An 8,596-nucleotide genomic window follows, 5' to 3' on the forward strand; every position below is an offset into this window, starting at 1 on the left:
TCTAAACTAATTATGAAGTTCTATATTAATGGAAGACATGTGACTCTCAAAGGAAGACAGGGAGGTAAGGTTACAACTATCACTAGCCATCGGATGGAGCGGATCCTTCGGAAGACACACACCGGATTTTTGGTGCAATTGCATAACATTGAAAAGGAAATGACAGTGAACATTCCAACTAGAAATATTGAATCATTGCTAATAGAGTTTGCGGATATATTTGCAGAGCCACATGGACTTCCACCTCTTAGATGTCATCATCATCGGATCCCACTATTACCCGAGAAGGCACCAACCAATGTCCGACCCTATAGATATTTTCAAAAGGCAGAGATAGAGAGGATTGTCACAGAGATGCTCAAAATAGGAGTTATACAAGCTAGTGTTAGCCTATATTCCTCCCTAGTCTTACTAGTCAGAAAGAAGGATGGCTCATGGCAGATGTGTGCCAACTATCGAGTACCTAACAACATTACAGTGAAAGATAAATATCCTATTCCAGTAGTGGATGAACTGTTGGATGAATTGGGAGGAGCTCAGGTCTTCACTAAATTGGACTTATGATCGGGCTATCATCAAATTAGAGTACATGAAACAGATGTTCAGAAAACTGCCTTTAGGATACATAACGGCCATTATGAGTTTCTAGTAATGCCTTTTGGGTTAACCAATGCGCTGTTAGGACTCTAGCTAGAAGAGTCCTAATTGAGAGGAACATTCATGTAAAACCTACCTAAGCTGACCCCTATTAAAGAGATGAAGAGGCCGGCTATGGTTAGAAGGTTTTTTCTTAGAGAAGAATTAGGAGTTGTAAGGGAATAGGAGTCTTGAGTAGGAGTCCTATTAGGAGTTGGTTAGAAGTAAGAGTCTTAAGTAGGAGTCCTATTAGGAGTTAGGGTTTAGAAGCCCTATAAATAGCTATGTATTCCTCCTCTTTTCTTAAGCAATAGATGAATCTTTTTTGTAGCCTTTGAGCAGCAACTTGGAGGGAGGAACCCCTATAGAGTTTCAAGGAGGCCGATCTCCTAAAGAGATCAACCCCAAGTTTAGAATCTACAAGGGTTTTAACACCTGGTATTAGAGCAGCGTTCTTGGCATCTCGCTGCCCTTCCATAGCCATCCATCAGCCCTCCACAGCTGCCCAAAGTAATTCCCACAATTGCTTAAAAGATCGTCGCCAAATTCCGCCATCATCTCCACCACCGCGGATCATCCCGTGAATTGCAACAAGTTCTGGTTTCCTACCTTACTGCTACTGCAATTTAGTTATCCCTATCCGAAAATCCAAAAAAAAAAAAATTTGTTTCTATATTACTGCATAAACTTTTCATCACAAAGTTTTCATCTCTACAACGAAAGATACATTGCAAAATTTCAGCCGCATAGCACTGTTTGTTTGATTTTGATACTATATTTTCTTTGTCATATAAACTAAGATATTATTGTCAATTCCCTCCTCAAATCTCTCAAATTTTTGGTGGAGATTTCGTCGAAAAACCGCTGTTTCTTCGTCGATAATTCTGCTCTTACAAGACAACACAATTCTGCAGCAAACTTTCACTGATTTCTATCAAACCTTTGCTGCCATCCACCATAGATTGAAAACTTCCATCCACAACCCTAAAACTCCACCAAACCACACACTCAAACTGCACCCAAAAAAGCCACAAAACAAACCTAAACCGTAGCCTACATCTACCAATCCACCAACCCTTTCAACCATCACTTCTCTCAACCTATACATGCCTTTAACCCGTCAACAAAAGAGAGATCTTAACATCACAAATTTGGAGTCATATACTATGGCATATGAGGAGGCAATCAATGCTAAATTTGAAGTATTTGAGGCACGAATGGAGGATAAGATTCGGACTCTCCTTACCGAATTCAGTTTGGGCCGACCACCAAGCCCGAAAAAATCACATCAAGGAGAGAGCTCTAACCAATCACATCATGCCCAAAGAGATGACTTCCAAGAGAGGGGAGGCTCTATGACCGACCCCAACTATTCATGCATGAGAGTGGACTTTCCTAGATGGGAAGAAGGAGACCCAATTGGTTGGATCTCGCGCGCGGAGCGATATTTTCGGTACCATAAAACTGCAGATGCATCCATGATGGAAATTGCAGCTATACATCTTGAAGGGGATGCCATACAATGATTTGACTGGTTTGAACACACTTATGAAGTCCTTTCATGGCGATAATTCAAAGAAGGACTACTGATCCGCTTCGGACCAACTTATTACAAGAACATTGACGGACAACTAGCAAAGATCCGACAAACCTCTACCATTCAGGAGTACCAAACCAGGTTTGAAAGGTTATCTAATTAAACTCGTGATTGGTGTGAAAAATAGCTATTGGGGACCTTTATTGAGAGCTTAAAGCTAGAGATCCGGGGAGAAGTTAAGGCGCGACAACCATACACGCTTATGGCAACCATCTCTTTCGCACGACTTCAAGAGGAGCGATTGAACCATGAAGCCCGAAGGACTAGGTGTCACGCCCCTCAAATAATATATTGATAATATTAAAAAATTTTCAACACAAATCCATCCAGGATCCAATCACACATTTGAGGTCACTAAGAAAATATTCAGATCAAAATTTCACCTCTATAATCTACATATTTATAAACCCTGTGCAGTTCATAAACATACAACACATCGCTCGATGATTCATAAAATCTGAACCCAACCCACCAAAATAATAACTACAACATAAATTCACAAGTATGGGAGTCTATACAGTCACAAAACCAATATTTACCATAAGTTCATATCATTACACGAATTAAACTTAACATTCCAGAATCCTAGACATGAGAGGTCCTTTAACTTATACAAAATTCACAAGTTTAGATTCATCGTCAACATTTCATTAGATGGAGAGTGTGCATATACAACAAAAACATATATACTAATAAAGATCTGCCCAAAATCTTTAAGCTTTCCACTGCCTCAGCCCAATATTAACATTTAAGCAAGCGACAAGCTATCCTGAAAAATTTATACAACAACGGGGTGAGCATATAAAGCTCAGCAAGTGACTCACATATCCATGTCAAAAGAGGATAATTTCCAAAGAGATAAAGTTTCAAAATGCAAGGCAGAATACAAGAATTCATAGACGTAATATCATTAGGTGCAGAATCACAATTGTCATTTCAATCATACATATTTGGTTCATAACAGATGGGACATAGAGTAATTGGAGCATATCAACCACGAATGAAATGTTTCGGAGCATATCAATAACAAATGAAACATTTCGGAGCTTATCAATGACGTATTAAATGTTCCGGAGCATATCACGACGTATGGAACATTTCGAAGCATATCAACAATAAATGAAACATTTCAGAGCTTATCAATGGCGTATGAACTGTTCCGGAGCATATCAACGGAATATGGAACATTTCGAAGCATATCAACAATAAATGAAATATTTCGGAGCTTATCAATGGCGTATGAAATGTTCCGGAGCATTTCAATGGCATATGGAATATTTCGAAGCATATCAACAATGAATGAAACATTTCGGAGCTTATCAATAGCGTATGAAATGTTTCGGAGCATATCAACGGCATATGGAACATTTCGAAGCATATCAACAATGAATGAAAAATTTCGGAGCTTATCAATGGTGTATGAAATGTTTCGGAGCATATCAATAACAAATGAAACATTTCGAAGATTATCAATGACGTATGAAATGTTCCGGAGCATATCACGGCGTATGGAACATTTCGAAGCATATCAAAAATAAATAAAACATTTCGGAGCTTATCAATGGCATATGAAATGTTCCGGAGCATATCAACGGCATATGAAACATTTCAAAGCATATCAACAATAAATGAAACATTTCGGAGCTTATCAATGGCGTATGAAATGTTCCGGAGCATATCAACGGCATATGGAACATTTCGAAGCATATCAACAATGAATGAAACATTTCGGAGCTTATCAATGGCGTATGAAATGTTTCGGAGCATATCAACAGCATATGGAACATTTCGAAGCATATTAACAATGAATGAAACATTTCAGAGCTTATCAATGGTGTATAAAATGTTTCGGAGCATATCAATAACAAATGAAACATTTCGGAGCTTATCAATGACGTATGAAATGTTCCGGAGCATATCATGGCATATGGAACATTTTGAAGCATATCAACAATAAATGAAACATTTTAGAGCTTATCAATGGCGTATGAAATGTTCCGGAGCATATCAACGGCATATGGAACATTTCGAAGCATATCAATAATGAATGAAACATTTAGGAGCTTATCATTGGCGTATGAAATATTTCGGAGCATATCAACGGTATATGGAACATTTCGAAGCATATCAACAATGAATGAAATATTTCGGAGCTTATCAATGGTGTATGAAATGTTTCGGAGCATATCAATGGCAAATGGAACATTTCGAAGCATATCAACAATGAATGAAACATTTCGGAGCTTATCAATGGCGTATGAAATGTTTCGGAGCATATCAACGGCATATGGAACATTTCGAAGCATATCAACAATGAATGAAACATTTCAGAGCTTATCAATGGTGTATGAAATGTTTCGGAGCATATCAATAACAAATGAAACATTTCGGAGCTTATCAATGACGTTTGAAATGTTCCGGAGCATATCATGGCGTATGAAATATTTTGAAGCATATCAACATTAAATGTAACATTTCAGAGCTTATCAATGGTGCATGAAATGTTCCGAGCATATCAACGGCATATGGAACATTTCGAAGCATATCAATAATGAATGAAACATTTCAGAGCTTATCATTGGCGTATGAAATGTTTCGGAGCATATCAACGGCATATGGAACATTTCGAAGCATATCAACAATGAATGAAACATTTCGGAGCTTATCAATGGTGTATGAAATGTTTCGGAGCATATCAACGGCATATGGAACATTTCGAAGCATATCAACAATGAATGAAACATTTCGGAGCATATAAATAACAAATGAAATGTTTCGGAGCTTATCAGTGGTGTATGAAATGTTCTGGAGCATATCAACGGTGTATGGAACATTTCGGAGCATATCAATAACAAATATCAAACAGAAGCTCAAACGTCGTCTTTGACGTTGCATTCATATCATTCTTATCCAAAGCATGTACAGAAACACATAACCAAAGCTTAGGATATCATATCAAACATACAGAGGGTGAAGTGGGACCATAACATAATATGGTACATCCATTTCTAAATGACCACCAAACATAAGTCTCCCATGTCTAGGAGGTCTCCCACATCTGGGAGCTCCATCCACTCACGTCTGAGTGAAGTCATAGGGGCCGGCAGAGAATCTCAGGCTCTATGCATAACTCCCTTCACCATTTCTAGCGAAGGTTCACAATATCCCACAAACACCAGAGTACAAAAGGATAGTATGAACATTGAATAGCACATATCGGAAGCACACGCGGAACAACAAAACGTACATGTGTCTTTACGAGTCAATCCGAAGTAAGCAATAATCTTTCACAATTATATTCAGATTTGAAAGGAATTGAAAGCAAGGGCACATATGGAATCCAAGCAATCGCATACAACTCAATTCAAATAAGAAGGTTAGATGAATTCGATATCCAAAGGAATGAAACTAGAATAGGCACACATCGAAAGCAAATGCGGAACAATTGGGTTATATATATGCCTATATAAGTCAATGTGATATAGCATAAACGTTACACAATATGTTCAGGAATGGTAATAATTTATAGACAAGAGCAAATGAGAATTTAAACATTAATATAAGCCACAATTGAGTGAAGGGAACTGAAAAAATCTATTTCCAAACGAACGAAAACAGAAGATACGAAATCGATCAAAGCTCGATTTCTGACAGAATTCGAGAGGCTCATTGGATAAATACTTCAGATTGTCAATTATGCTCCAATACCCTCAAGAAGGCTATTGTCGAAAGATATATCAATCTATTTTCTGTTGAAACAAGTTTCGTACAAATCATGGTTTCCAACAAGGAGTTACCTTTGATTTGGTAACACAAGGTCAAAAACAAAATCATTGTTTTACAGAATTCATAGGGTCGGATTCAATAGATAATAGGTTAGGCATTTGAATTCCAAATTTTTCATTCTATATGTCAAAAGAAAGGTCTATAAGTCTAGTTTCGAACAAAATCAGTTTAGTACAAATCAGAATTTCCAACAAGGACTTATAGGTATTTTAGTATCGAAAGGTCAGAAATTTTGATCCCTATTCTGCAGCATCTATAGGCTCATTTGAAACAGACGTTTGGGTAAGTATTCTGTGTCCAAAATTGACAAAATCAGTGTCAAAAGAAAGATATAAGAGTCTATTTTTATACGAGATAGATTCTACCTGAATTCACTTTTGGTGCTAAAAATCATAGCTGAAAAAGTGTATAGGGGTCAGTCTACCGAAAAAATTTCAGATCATTGGTTTTATGTCCAAAGAGAGAAATATCAGGTTCTAAGCATAAATCTTTCAGAATCAATATAGGAACATAGACTAATACTTCTGTAGGATGGGATTAGATCACTTGCGTTTGAGAATTTTGACCCTAAATGAGAAGATTTGAGCAAGAAACCTCAAAGCCCCAATTTTTTTCTTCTTCTTCTTCCCCCTTTTTCTTCTCTTTTTCTTTCTTTCTTTCTCCTGTGCTTCCACGCAGCTACCTTCTCTGGTTCCTTATGAACGAAGGCAGAGAGGCTTAAACGGTGGGATTTGTAATTTTGTGCATTTTGCAGTTTAGTCCTTGTATTATTATATTTACGATTAGGTCCTTAGGGTTTACATATAGTTCCTCAAAACTTTTTTTTTTTTTGAACAAATCCCTCAAATCTTATGAATAAGTTCTCAGATTCATATTTTGGCTCTTTTATCAAATTTAAAATAGTTACTTACATTATAACTAGAAACTTATACGAAAATTTCGATAACGAGGGATGTTACACTCTCCCTCCCTTAAAAGAAAAATTTAGTCCTCTAAATTTATCATACCTCTATCGATGAAAAGATGGGGATAAACCTTTTTCATTTCCTCCTCTAGCTTCCAAGTTGTTTCCTCTCCAGAATGATGATTCCAAATTACTTGAACTAGAGGGATAACCCGATTCCTTAGGATCTTTTCCTTCTTATCAACAATTGAGTGGCCTCTTCTACATAAGATAAATCTTTATCGATCTCCATCAGCTTATACTTAATGATATGGAAGGATCAGGCATATACTTTCTAATCATCGAAACATGAAATATATTTTGGATATGACACAATGATGGTGGCAAAGCAATCCTGTAAGCGACAGAACCAACCCAATCTTGGGCTTAACTTTCCTTTAGGATTTGGTTCTTGATATTTGGTTCATTAGGTACACATACTCTATCCCCAAATCTCAATAGGCCATCCTTTGAAACTTGAAATTTTGGCTTCAATTCCTTTTCTACTTCATTCCTCAAGTAGATTAAACATGGATCTCGTAATTATCCTTTATTAATTTGTTGAATAAAATCATATTGCACTTAAATGGAGGCCATCAATATCATTGAGTCTTGCTCTTTCCTCATAGCATTCAAATCAAAATTTTTTTCTAATAACTTTCATTGCTTCAAAACCAGACTAGCCATAAAATATGTAGATTTTCTACTAAGAGCATCAGCTACCACATTGGCTTTGCCCGGGTGATAACGGATGACACAATCATAATCCTTAGAAGTTCTATCCATCTTCGTTGCCTCATGTTTAAGTCTTTCTGAGTGAAAATATATTTTAAACTCTTGTGATCAGTAAAGATTTCAAATTGTTGACTATACAAATAATGTCTCCAAATCTTTAGAGCAAAAATAATTGCTGCCAATTCCAAATCATGAGTTGGATAATTCAATTCATAACCTTTTAGTTGCCTAGAAGCATAAGCAATCACTCTCCCTTACTGTATCAAAACACATCCAAGGTCCTTTCTTGAAGCATCAGTATAAACTACAAATCCCTCACTACCACTTGGAATAGTGAGAATAGGAGCACTAGTCAATCTTCTTTTTAACTCTTGAAAACTTTGCTCACAATCATCACCCCATACAAATTTCATATTCTTTTTAGTGAGTTTGGTGAGAGGTTGAGCGATTCAAGAAAATCCCTCCACAAATCTCCTGTAATAACCTGCCATGCCCAAGAAGCTTCTAATTTCTATTACATTTGTTGGTACTTCCCATCTAACTACATCTTCTATTTTCTTTGGATCAACAGATATACCCTTCCCTGAAATCATATGGCCTAAGAAAGCAACTTCATTCAACCACAATTCACATTTGCTGAACTTTGCATACAACTTCTTTTCTCTTAGTATGGACAATACATTTCTCAAGTGTTCCTCATGCTCCTGATTACTCCTTGAATACACCAATATGTCATCAATAAATACCATTACATAGCCATCCAAGAGCGATTGAAATATCCTATTCATTAGTTCCATAAAAGCTGCAGGGGCATTAGTCAAACCAAAAGGCATCGCCAAGAATTCATAGTGACCATATCGAGTTTTGAAAACTATTTTTGGAATATCCTCCTCCTTAAT

This window comes from Musa acuminata, chromosome BXJ2-6 (genome assembly GCF_036884655.1).
Source record: "Musa acuminata AAA Group cultivar baxijiao chromosome BXJ2-6, Cavendish_Baxijiao_AAA, whole genome shotgun sequence".
Classification (NCBI taxonomy): Eukaryota; Viridiplantae; Streptophyta; class Magnoliopsida; order Zingiberales; family Musaceae; genus Musa; species Musa acuminata.